Raw genomic sequence first — 13,248 nt, 5'->3', positions numbered from 1 at the left:
GAACATATATATGTATAACTGAATCACTATGCTGTACACCAGAAACTAACACAACATTGTAAATCGATTATACTTCAATTTAAAAATACATACATATATACATACATACATACAGAGAACGGTTGCTAATAGACCCACCTTACAGGAAATATTAAAGGAAGCTATTCAGGCTGAAAGTAAATGACTCCAGATGGCAATATGAGACTACATGAAAAAAGAACCGGTAAAGGCAATTATAATTATTTGACAGTATACAGGCATACCTCATTTTACTGGGCTTTGCTCTACTGCACTACACAGATACTGCATTTTTTACAAATTGTAAGTCTGTGGCAACACTACGTCAAGCAAGTCTTTTGGTGCCATTTCCCCAAAAGCATTTGCTTGCCTCGTGTTTCACATTTGGTCATTTTTACAATATTTCAGACTTTTCATTATTATATTTTTATAGTGGTCTGTGATCAGTGATCTCTGATGTTACTACTGTAATTGTTTGTTTTGTTTTGTTTTGGGTTTTTTTTTTCCAAATATTGTAATTGTTTTGGGGGGCCACAAACCACACCCATATAAGACAGCAAACTTAATCAATAAATGATGTGTATGTTCTGACTGCTCCACCTACTGGCCACCCCCTCCTCTCTCCCTCTCCTCCCCAGTCCCTGAGACACAACCATAAGGAAATTAGGCCAGTTAATAACCCTACAATGGCCTCTCAGCGTTCAAGTGAAAGGAAGAGTCAACTGATGCAGCAAATTTCATTAATGTTACATTTTAAGAAATTGCCACAGCCACCTCAACCTTCAGCAACCATCACCCTGATCAGTCAGCAGCCGTCAACACAGAGGCAAGACCCTCCACAAGCAAAAAGATTATGGCTTGCTTAAGGCTCAAATGAAGGTTAGCATTTTTTAGCAATAAAGTATTTAATTAAGGTATATACATTGTTTTTTTTAGACATAATGCTATTTGCACACTTAATAGACTACAGTATAGTGTAAACGTAACTTCTGTAAGCACTGGGGAATCAAAAAATTCATATGACTCGCTTTATTGCAATATTCACTTTATTGTGGTGGTCTGGAACCAAACCTGCAGTGTCTCCAAGGTAAGCCTGTAAATGTATAATTTTTCTCCTTTCTCTTCTTAAGTGATATAAAAACACTGTATAATATATTATAACATACAGAAATGTAATATATATGCTATACATTTGCTAATAAGGGCACGAAAAATGAGTGGGAAGGAAGCTGTACTAGGCTAAGGAAGTGACTAGAGATGGTAAAGTAACAACGTGTTGTTGGGTCTACAATACTGATCGTGCAATACGTATAACAATAACACCACAGAAAGGAGGGAAAGGGAATAGAGCTATATAGGAATAACGCTTCTGTACACCAATTAGAATAAGCTAGCACCAGAATCTAAAGCTGATTCTGGTAAGATGTATATGATGCAATCACTGAAAAAATTTAATAAAATGGAAAGCCAGTAAAGAAATTAAAATGCTACATAAAGAAAGACTCACTTATAAGCAAAAAAAAAAAAAAAAAAAAAAAAAGGAAGGATAAAGGAACAAAAAATACACAACACACATAGACAACAAAGAGTAAAACTGCACATGTAATTTGAGATGAATGAAAATCAAGATACAACCAAAACTTATTGTTTTGTCTTCCTCATGATTTTCTTAATAACATTTCTTTTCTCTAGTTTACTTTATTGTGAGAATATAGTATACAATACATATAACACAAAATATATATTAATAAACTATTTATGTTATTGGTAAGGCCTGCACTCAACCTTGGGCTATTAGTAGTTAAGTTTTAGGGAGTCAAAAGTTATAGATTTTCAGTTGTGTGTTGTTCAAGGGCCAATTGTATATATAATTTATAATCAAACATTTTCTTCTGTTCTGTGGCTTACTTTTTCATTTCTTAAAGTACAATTTGATTGAAAAAATCTGATTTTGAAGAATGTATCTATGTGTTATGGCCAGTGCCTTGTGCGTCCCTCTGAAAAATCTCTGCCTACCCCTAAAATGGCATATATTTTCTTGTGTTGCTGTTGTCGTTTTCATATTCTTTTTCATTAAAGGTTATTACAAGATATTGAATACAGTTCCCTGTGCTATACAGAAGAAACTTGCTTTTTAATCTATTTTTATATATAGTGACTAACATTTGCAAATCTCAAATTCCCAAATTTATCCCTTCCCACTCCCTTTGCCTGGTAACTGTAAGATTGTTTACTATGTCTTCGAGTCTGTTTCTGTTTTGTGGATGAGTTCATAGTGTCCTTTTTTTTTCAGATACCACATATGAGTGATATCATATGACAACCAAAACTTAATGCAAATAAAGCAGTGCTTAGAGGGAAATTTATAGCTGCAATGCTGCTATGATGAAAGGAGATCACAAGTCAATAACCTAACCTTCCACCTCAACACACTGGAAAAAGAAGAGTATGCTAAGCCTAAAGCAAGCAGAAGGAAGGAAATAACAAAGAAAAGGGCAGAAATTAATAAAACAGAGGATATAAACACATTGAAAAGCACTGAAACCAAATGCTGGTTCTTTGAAAAGATCTATACAATTGAAAAACACTTAGCAATATTAACCAAGATAAAAACAGAGATGACATAAATAACCAGAATCAGAAATGAAAGAGGGACATTACTATTAACCTTACAGAAATTAGAACTTACAGATCTAAATAATTAGAAAAATATCCCATGTTCATGATCAGAAGACTTCACACTTAATATGGCAATACTCCCAAACTGATCTACAAATTCAACACCATCTCTATCAGATTCCACTTATATGAGGTACTTAAAGTAGTTAAAATCACAGAGACAGAAAGTATAATGGTGACTGCCAGGGGCTAGGGGAAGGGGAAAATAGGGGGCTATTTTTTAAAGGATATAGCATTTCAATTTTACAAGATGAAAAAGAATCTAGAAGTAATGGTGGTAATGGTTACACAGTATGAATGTACTCAATACCACTGAACTGGACACTTAAAATGGTTCAGATTAAAAAATAATAAAAATAACATTTTAAAAGGAAAAATAAAAATGGTTAAGATAGTAAATTTCATGTTATGTATATTCTACTGCAATGAAAAAAAAGTTGGAAAAATTCACAAATTCACTGTATTCTCCTCTATACCTGCATACCTGTTATGTTCCTTCTCTCTGTTAAGGGCATTATGTACTATCCACCCACTCCCTCAAGCTGTGAGTCTCCTGCACCACCCAGGGCACATTCCATGGATCATGGAATCCTGACTTCAGAAGGACACTTGGATCCACTCCCTCCTTTGCCTCTGCCTTGGTTCAGGCCCCTCTCATGTCACACCTGGATTATTGCAATAGCTTATGTGCTAGCACCAGCATTATCTTTTATACACTGATCCTACCACTTTTCTACATAAGAACCTTTAATAACTCATCACTGCCCACAGAATAAGCACAGCTCTCTCACAGCGTGTTCAGCATAACTTTCCAGGTTTAGCTCCTACCACTCCCCACACTAGGGGAGCTGCCATTCCCTAGTGTCACATACACTGATGCCTTACCATCTGCTACACAGTTTTCCCATTATCTAAAATTAACTTTCTCTCCTTCTCCGTATAAAGAATTCTTAATCATCCTCCAAAGCTCAGAACCAACATCTCCTCCTCTTATAAAACAATCTCCATTCTAAGACATTTGGTTGCTTCTTGCATTAATCTGTCAACAATAATTGAAAGCCAACTATGTGCCCTAATACAAGGTACTAAGGATACAGTAAACAAGACAGACCCAGGCCCTAACAGTCTAGCAGGGAATAAAAAATAATATACAAACAATTACAAGTGTGATGAATTTTATAAAGGCAGATTATGGGAAACTATGGAATATAACCAGAGAACTTTGTCAGAAGCTATTAGGGAAGGTTTCCCCAAGAAGATATATTCAAGCTTGAAGCTGAAAGACAAGTAGGAGCCTGGAGCCAAAGATCAGTGTTTACTCATTCTCATTTACCCAACTAATTATATTGAGTGTCTGCTGTGGGCCAGCTATCTCCTTAGGTGCTTTGGCTATATCACGGAACAAGAATCAAAATTCCCGTATCTTCCTAACAGCTTATATTCCAGTGATTACATTCTAGTTCCTCCATTCATTTACTTAACAAATATCTATTGAGCATACCCTGTCGGGCACTATGTCAAGTGGTAAGAATAAAATATGAATAATACACAAGGCCTTTACTGTCAAGCTGATTCCAACTTTATATGGAATGTAATTGCCAAGGCAATCTTGAAGAAGAAAAACAAAGCTTCAGGAAATACACTACTGACCTTAAGATGTATTATAAAGCTATAATAATTAAGACAGCGTGGTTTTGGCACAAAGATAGACAAGCAGAATATTGGTACAGAACAGAGAATCCAGAAACGAACCCACACATTTATGGACATCTGATATATGCAGTGGGGAAAGGATAGCCTTTTCGATAAATGGTACAGGATCAGATTAATGTCCACGTGGGATAAAAAAGTGAATCATCACCCCACCTCCTACATGACCAAAAATCAATTCCAAATGGCTTTGAATCTGGGAAAGGTAAAACAATGCAAGAAAACACAGGAGCATATCTTCAAAACTTCAGGGTAGGAAAACATTTTTTAAATAGGACACAAAGCATTAATCATAAAAAAAAAACCAGAAAGTGGGGTATACTAAAATTAAGAACTTCTGTTCTGTAGGTCAGTTATACCTCACAAACAAACGCATAGAATAAGAGATCAGATTTGTGCTTACCAGAGGCAGGGGCTGGGGGAGGAGGGAATCGGATGAAGGTAGTCAAAAGGTACAAACTTCCAGTTACAAGATAAATAAATACTAGGATATAATGTACAAAATGATAAATATAACTAACACTGCTATATGTTATATATGAAAGTTGTTAAGAGAGTAAATCCTAAGAGTTTTCATCACAAGGAAAAAAACATTTTTTTCTATTTCTTTGATTTTATATCTATATGAGATAATAGATGTTCACTAAACTTACCATGCTAATTATGTTGATGTACCTAACTCAAATCATTATGCTGCATACCTTAAACTTACAGTGCTGTATGTCAATTATATCTCAATAAAACTGGAAGAACAAAAATCTTCTGTTCATCAAAATACATAATGGAACAGTGAAAAATAAAGCAGCAGAGTGGGAAAAGATATTTTAGTGTGGGAAAAAAATATACATATATATTCAGCCACAAAGTATTTGTATCCAGTGTCCTTTTCCTCAGGAGGAAGAAAAAGGCAGATAATCCAATGGAAAAATGAACAAAAGAATTAAATGTTAAGCATGTAATTCACAAAAGAGGATACTAAATGGCAAATAAACCTATGAAAGGGTAGTCAGCTGCATTAGTCACTATGTATGCAAATAGTCTACCACTGGTAATTTCATTACATACTCAACATCATGACTAAAATGAAAGAGACAGAAAACATCAAGTGTTAATAGGGATGTAGGCCAATTGCTGGTTAAGAGTACAAACTGGAAGAACTACTTTGGGAAACCGTTTAGCAGTTTCTATCCTGAAGTTGAGCTTATGCATACAATATGATCCAGGGATTCCACTCCTAGGGGAATGAGCACAAAAGTTCATCAAAAGGATACCTACAAGGAGCGGAGGATGTAGTTCAAGTGGTAGAGCACATGCTTAGCATGCACAAGGTCCTGGGTTCAATCCCCAGTACCTCCAGTAAATAAATAAACCTACTTACCTCCCCCTCCAAAAAACAAACAAACAAAAAATCCCATAGAGTAATGAGAATGAAAAAACTACAACTGGATGCAATAATATTGATTATTCTCACAGATATAATACTGGGAAAGAAAAAGCAGACACCCACATACACCTACTGTATGATTCCATATATATAAAATTCAAAACAGGCAAAATTAATCTATGGTGTTAAGAAATCACGATGGTCATCACCCTAGGGTGGTGGGGGACCTAATGAGAAGGTGACACAAGAAGGGCTACTTTCACGCTAGCAGTGTTCTGTTTCTTGATCTGGGTTCTGGTTACATGACAGTGTTCACTCTGTGAAAATTAATCAAGCCACTTAAGATTTGTGTACTTTTCTATATATGTGTCATACTTTGATAAAATTTTACTTAAATAAGTAAAACAGGTTTATATTTTTTTAAAACAGATATATATAGGGATCTCCCAGGATATACTGCTAAGTAAAAAAGACAAAATGCAAATCAACAGAGACACAAAATAGATGAGTAATGGTCTAGAGCTGGGAATGGGAAAGGGGAGTGACACAAAAGTGTGCAAAACAAGGCAGGCACTTGTACCTGAGATGGGAAGAGCTACAGCGGCCAAGAATGTAATGATGGAGCCTGAAGGGGTAAGGAGAGCATCCACGTGGGAGAGCTGCCAAGTATGAAGAGTAGAACCCAAACGTGGTAAAAAGAACATCCCGGCAGAGCAGCAGCCTAGTACAGAGTATCAGAGCCTGACCAGAGTAAGGAGTTTGTCCACACAGGGAGCCAGCCCAGCTTGAGAAGTCAGAGCCTGACTGGAGTGAGAGTCTGAGCAGGGTAAGAAAAAGCGATACAACACTTCGGGGTGTACTGTTGCCCTAGCTCTGTTTACTGAGAAGGTCAAGGAGCATCAACATCCCAACGGCAAATACCTTTATCCACTAAAATGATCTGGGATTCTTTGGAGAAATGGCTGATTCCATTCCATTCCATGGCTGTGGCAGGTAAAATATGAGATGAGCCTGGAGCATCTAGTTATGCCAGCAAGTAATGAAGTGCGCAAAGAATGATGAGGAACCTATCAAAGGACAAAGGAGTCAGCCCAAAGGGACTCCAGCTGTCCAAATCTGGGATAATCTGACCATGAAAATAAATAATAGTAACTGATTACAACTCACTGAATAAAATAGGAAACCATGAGCCCATCTGTATATAAATGAATAAATGGAAAGTTTGATGAAGAACAGGATATTTACAAGGCTTCAAAGTCATTTCCCACAATATACTTATTGATTATAAGCAATATACTTCTTTATTATAAATTATAAGAGTAATTTTGCATCATCAGTAAGAAGACATATCAAGGTTGTATACTATCTGAAAGTATTCAGTGAGAACACAGCATCACTTCTCTAATTATTTCTACCAAAGATGCATAATCTGAAGAAATACCAAACTCAAACTGAAGGACATCCTACAAAATAACTGGCCTGTAATCTTCAAAAATGTTGGGGTCATAAAAGATAAGGAGAGTCTAAGGAACTGTTTCAGAGGGAAGGAAACTAAAGCATTTGACAACCAAAAGCAACACATGAATCTAAACTGGATCCTTTTGCTACAAAGGAGGTATGAGGACATTTGGCAAAATTCAGACAGTTAATTTCCTGATTCTGATGGTTGTATTTTAACTGTTTGGGAGAATATCCTTGTTTGTATGAAATACCTACCAAGGTTTTGAGGACAATGGGACATCAGGTCAGCAACTCCTCTCAATGGTTCAACAAAGTTCTCTGTACCATACTTACAACTTTTCTACACACATCAGATTGTTTCAGAAGAGAAGGGGCAAGAATTACCTCAAGGATTCAGTTAATTAAAGATTAGAACACCCTGAAGCAATGAAAAGAATCAATTATTTCATAACATTTTTAAAAACCAGAAAAAACTCATTTGTGCCCATTCAAAGTAGATGTTTAAAGAAGTTCTTACTTAAAACTTTGTAATTAAAAGTAAAGAGTTAAAAATAGCAAAAACCATAAGAGAATACCATGAACAACTATATGCCAAAAAATTGGACCATCTAGAAGAAACACACAAATTTCTAGTAACATACAGCCCACCAAAACTGAATCAAAAAGAAAGAGATTTGAACAGACCAATCACTAGAAGTGAAATTGAATTGGAGGTGAATGGGTAATGAGGGTGGTTATCCCCATTAATGGGATTAGTGCCCTTATAAAAGAGACCCTAGAGGGCTCCCTCACCCTCTCTGCCGTGTGAGGACGAGGGAGAGGATGGCTGCCTGTGGACCAGGAAGAAAGCCCCCACCGGACGCCAGATCTGCCAGCACTCTGATCTTGGACTTTCCAGCCTCCAGAACTACAAGAAATAAATGTTTGTAATTTAAGCCACTCAATCTATGGTATTTTGTTATAGCAGCCCAGATGGACTAAGACACTGGCACATAATATAGCAGGCCCTAAATAAAGGCTATTGATTTGCTGTGACTCAAACTACTATACCAGTTCAAAATCTACACGGATTTCTTCGCAATCCTTCAGTAGCAATGACAGAGTTTCATTGATCATTTCAGGCCACTCTGGACTTCGTTGGACACATCAAACTAGACTAAGTCACCTTGATCCATAATCAAATGCACAGACTATTCACTGAAGCTGGTTCTAGGAATTACAGCATCTAAAACCGGTTCTAGAAAAGCGGGATTGAGGATTTAGGTTTTCACCAAGATAGAGACTAGAACCTAGTATCAATTTGTTAAATTACCAGAAAAAAATGTAGCTTTCAGAATAAACTGGTAACAGCTATCAATTATTATGTGCCAGGCAATGTGCTAAGTATCGAGATTATTTTTGGTTAATCTTCACAACCACCATTTGAGATGGGTATCATTTTCTCGCTTACAGATGAAGAAGCAGACTCACAAATGTTAAATAATTTACCAAATGTGGCATAGGTCATGGATGCAGGATGGAGCAGGTGATGTCAAGCTGAGGACCTCACAGTTCGATCTGACCACCTATTTTTTTCTCAGAGATCACCGGGGTTAATACCCATCCTGCTTGCCTCATCTGGGTCCAGAACACTTATGGCCATCCCTTGTACCTCAAATGGCTCTGAAAATCCACCCTTCCTGCCCCAAGGATGGCTTGGCAGGGCCTAGAATGGTCAGAGTCCCTGGACCTCCACTGGGTTGATGAGAAGAAGCAGTCTTACCTATTTACTCTAACTTGCCAGACAGATATGCTCATTTTCTAGGCGGGCTGTGACATGGAAAAAGTTGGGAAGCTCTACTTGAATCTAGTCTAATCCTCTTCCTTCTCAAAAATCCTCTGGAAAGCCCAGTCTTTGATCAGCAAATTCCACTATAGCCTTAATGTGTCCTTGGAAAGTCGCCAAATTAAAACTTGGCATCCCCTGAGGATACTGCTTCCCTGCATGCAGCTCTGAAGATACTGTAATAAAATGATCCAGGCTGAGAAGTAGACTAGGATTGCGGCAAAGAAATGCCTGCCAAAGTGTGGCTTTTCTAGAGTTTCCCTCAGGAGCATCCATGCTGTTTTGTTTTTTTTTTTTTTTAACAATCTCAGCTTCTGAGTCAAATAACACTTGTTCTTACCCTGTTAGTAAAACCTAATCTACAGCCAATTCTAATATATGGAGATGTGTTTACAGAACTGCAAAGTAGAAAGCCTCATATTGAGTCGGGAAGCCCCATAAAAAGACAGGCAGGACCCCCAGGCAGGGCCACTACTCTCCTGCCAGACCCATCTGGTTCCCTGGCCCAGAGGCTCTATCTCACTTTTTGCCTCTGAAACACTTAGTTACCCCTAAAATTCTATTGGTTCCCTGAGCTCACTCCTGGTTGGTTATTCCTCTCCCTCCTGATTGGTCTATTTCTACAAAGCTTGTTCCTAATTAGTCAACATTCGTTATACCTCATTTGCATGTGATATTGCAAAGTGTACACTGGCAGCCTATAAAAGCCAGTGTAAACCTATAGATGGGGTCCAGAGCTTGGAGTGTTAACTCTTCTGGGCCTGCTAGCGTAATAAACATGAGTTCTCCAACTCTCAGAGTGCTGCTTGGTCTCTTACCCAGGATCCAGGGTGCTGTCACAACTGAGCTGTAACACATTTTTCCGCAACAATATGGGGTAACCCAGAAACCATCGTGATCCCCATAACTGTGGCTTCATTGTCCCATCCCATCCACACTAGCCTTGGTTGCTGTATTACTCATTTTTCCCCCTGTATTTTATGATGCTTTGGTATCGGGGAGCCTTGCAGACCAGGATGGAGCTGCTCCTCTCAGGGTTAGCTAATTCCTAGAGATAGCAAACAACTTGCCTTCAACCAACCAACCCAAACCAACATCCCTCACTACCTCCTTCATCTACTCTCATACACCAAGCCAATATTCCCACCGTCCTAAATCATCCCAGGGTCAGGTACCAGAAAACTAGGGACCACCCCTATAGCCCAGAGTCCTACTGAGATTATTCAAATTAGCCAACCCAACCTCTTACCTAATTTCACCCATTCCTTCCTGCAGAAACCACAATAAAGGCTCTTGGCAATGCTCTCCCTCACACCTGCCTCCTGACCAAACCTGGTGTTTCCCTATACAGCCCTGCATGGCAGAGCATGACCCTTTCTCTTGGGGACTGTGCATAACAAAACTTTCAATGGCATTGAACTTCTGTGCCATCACTCCGTCACCTCTATAAATTGAGTCCTGGGCACAATCAAAACAGTTGTCACTTCCATTATAGCAGTTAACACACACTCTCTGATATTACATATACAGCAGCTACTTTCAGCTCCAGAGTTTAATCTCCCTGAGAGCAGGAACAGTATTTTACTAAGCTCCATAGTGTGGGTTTGCATGCCCAAGAACACACATAATCAGTGGTTAATCAACTGAAATGTCTGCTGAACTGTGGCCAATTCCTGTCCCTTGGCAAAGCCATTGCCCTGGGATTGTTCTTCTCCCATAGCAACAATACACAGTAGAATATGTTGAGACATGGTTCTCATTGGCCACAGGGAAGGAATATAAAAGCCAAACCCACAAATACAAGGCATCACCTGCAGTGCTAGGTCCCAGCAAGGAGTCCAGGCCTGGACTAATATTAGAAGCATTTAGACAGACAAAGCAGAAAACTGGTGACACGAGCTGTTCAGACACTCAGTGCTGTAGCTGAGGACTCTGCCTCAGTGGCACAGGAGACAAATTGTGACAGCATTCATTGGAGAATAAATGGAAGTTATTTTGAGCACCTGATTGGACTGGGAGTGGTGGGGCAGGGGACTGTTTTCCAATAATATGTATAGCATCTTATGTACCTCATTCTCAAGATATGTCCATTTTGTTAAAAAAAAAAAAATACATATGCTTAAGGCAAAGGGTATAGCTCAGTGATAGAGTGCAAGCTTAGAATGCACAAGGTCCCAGGTTCAATCCTCAGAACCTCCATTTAAATAAATAAGTAAACCTAATAACCTCCTCCCAAAAAAAAGATTTTTTAAAAAGTTAAAAAATATATATACATGCTTGAGTTCTGGGACTTTTAAAAAATGCCCTCTACCTCTTGGTATTTCTACCTGAAAAACTCATGCTATGCAAACATGGGTAACTAGAAGTCTTCTTTAAAACAAACAAGTATAATATATAGTCATCGGTTTTTAGGCTGGGCTCTGTCACTAACTAGTTGTGTGACCCTGCTAAAACCTTCACCTCTCTCAGTCTCTATTGTCAGGAAAGAAAGAATCTATCATAAGAGAACCACCCCGAGGATTAAATGTTGTGATGTATGTTAAAGGTGCTACATAAACTGTAAAGCACTGTGCAAACATCAGTCATCTATCATACTGGAAGCTCCAGATTCTGGCATGAGGCCTGACACAGAGCTGGTGCTCAGTATTTGTAGTATAAATGAGTAAATACCACTGACGACCTGTGTGGTCTCAGGCAAGAAAAATCTCCCTCTCTCTCTCTCTCTCTCACTCTCAGGGCCTTTGCACCTGCTGTTTCCTCTGCCTGGAACACTTTTCCCCAGGTCTTTGCATGGCCATCCCCTTCTTATCAGTCAGGCCTTAGGTCAAATGTCATTTCTTCAAAGGCTTTATCTGACCACCCTGTCTAATATTCCTCCGATATCATTCACCCAGTATGTATTCCCATTTTATTTTCTCCTTAGCACTTATTACTATCTGCTGATTTGTTTATTGCCCTCTCCTTCACTAGAATAAAAAACACTCCACCAGAGCTTCCCTGTCCGTCTTGTTCACCCCTATTCTAATATCCAAAACAACATCCACCTCATAGTAAACTCTTGATAAGCATTTGAATAAATGAGGTTGAACTTTTATATCAAAAGTTTCATTCATTCAACAAATATTTTGTATGCACCTATGAGGATTCAGGCTCTATTTCAAGGTGCTGGGGGGATTTGGCTGAGAACAAAATAGACAAAAATCCCTGCTTTCTTGGGGCTTGCGTTCTAGGGGGGAAACAATAAACAAGATAGAAAGTAAAATACATACTATATCTGATAATGATAAATGTTAGGGAAAATAAATAAATAAAGCAGCAAAGGAGGATATGAAGTGTGTGTGGAGGGGCACAATTTTAGATAAGGTAGCCAGAGAAACTGACAGACTGAGCCATGAGGATATATAGGGGAAATGCATTTCACGAGGCCAGGGAAACCGGGACAGGAATGAAGAGGCTGGAAGCTAACACAATAGAAGATGAGATCAGGGAGGTTAAGAGAAGCCAGAATGCATAGGTCCTGTTGGCTAAACCAAGGGCTTTGGCTTTTACAAGAGCAAGATGGTAAGATTTCGGAGAATTTAAGCACCGGGGTGTCATGATACGTCGTTATTAGAGGATCGCTGGGGCTACTGCTTTGGGAATACCTGAAAAGAGAAAGGACCAGTAAGAGCGCTACAATAACTGTAACAAGAAACAGTGTTTCAGAAAGACTGGGGGAGGAGCAGGTGTAGAGTTGGGAGATTAAATTTCGCCTTTGACTGTTGCTTAGGGGGAGGTTTGGGCTAGGGGGTTGCATCTGGAACTCAAATGGTATCTAATATTAACAGCAATCGAATCCTGGAGATGGAGTCACACCTCTATCACTTACTAGCAGCGAACTCGAGTCAACCATTTCTAGGGTCTGAGCCTCAGTTTCCCTACTAGTAAAATGAGGAAAATACTCCCACATTAACAGGGCCTTCACGAAAACGAGTAAGAAGCGTCAAAGGCTGACCGTAAGCAAGGTAAGAACCCTGAGCCAAGGACTGCACGAGCCTGTCCCAGAGGGAGGAGGCTGCCGTCAAGCCGGCGACCGACTTTCGAAACCAAGGCACACGCTCCGAGGTCCCAGCAGTGACCAAAAAGAAGCTCCAAGGCCGACACCGCAACGCAGTCTGCGGTGCCCAAACCT

General features: G+C 39.0%; 1 protein-coding gene across 1 annotated transcript in view; it reads right to left on the bottom strand.

Moving 5' to 3' along the window:
• The window catches only part of UIMC1 (ubiquitin interaction motif containing 1), a 95,699-nt gene extending 82,488 nt beyond the window's left edge, over positions 1-13,211 (bottom strand). Inside the window, exon 1 of the mRNA XM_032465015.1 lies at positions 13,072-13,211. The gene's annotated coding sequence lies outside the window, so the exon portion shown is untranslated. The remainder of the gene's footprint in view (positions 1-13,071) is intronic.
• Positions 13,212-13,248: the final 37 nt, after the last annotated feature.

The sequence above is a fragment of the Camelus ferus genome, chromosome 22 (assembly GCF_009834535.1).
Source record: "Camelus ferus isolate YT-003-E chromosome 22, BCGSAC_Cfer_1.0, whole genome shotgun sequence".
Lineage (NCBI taxonomy): Eukaryota > Metazoa > Chordata > Mammalia > Artiodactyla > Camelidae > Camelus > Camelus ferus.
The sequence above is the reverse complement of the archived record's forward strand: the minus strand, read 5'-3'. Positions and strand labels throughout refer to the sequence as shown.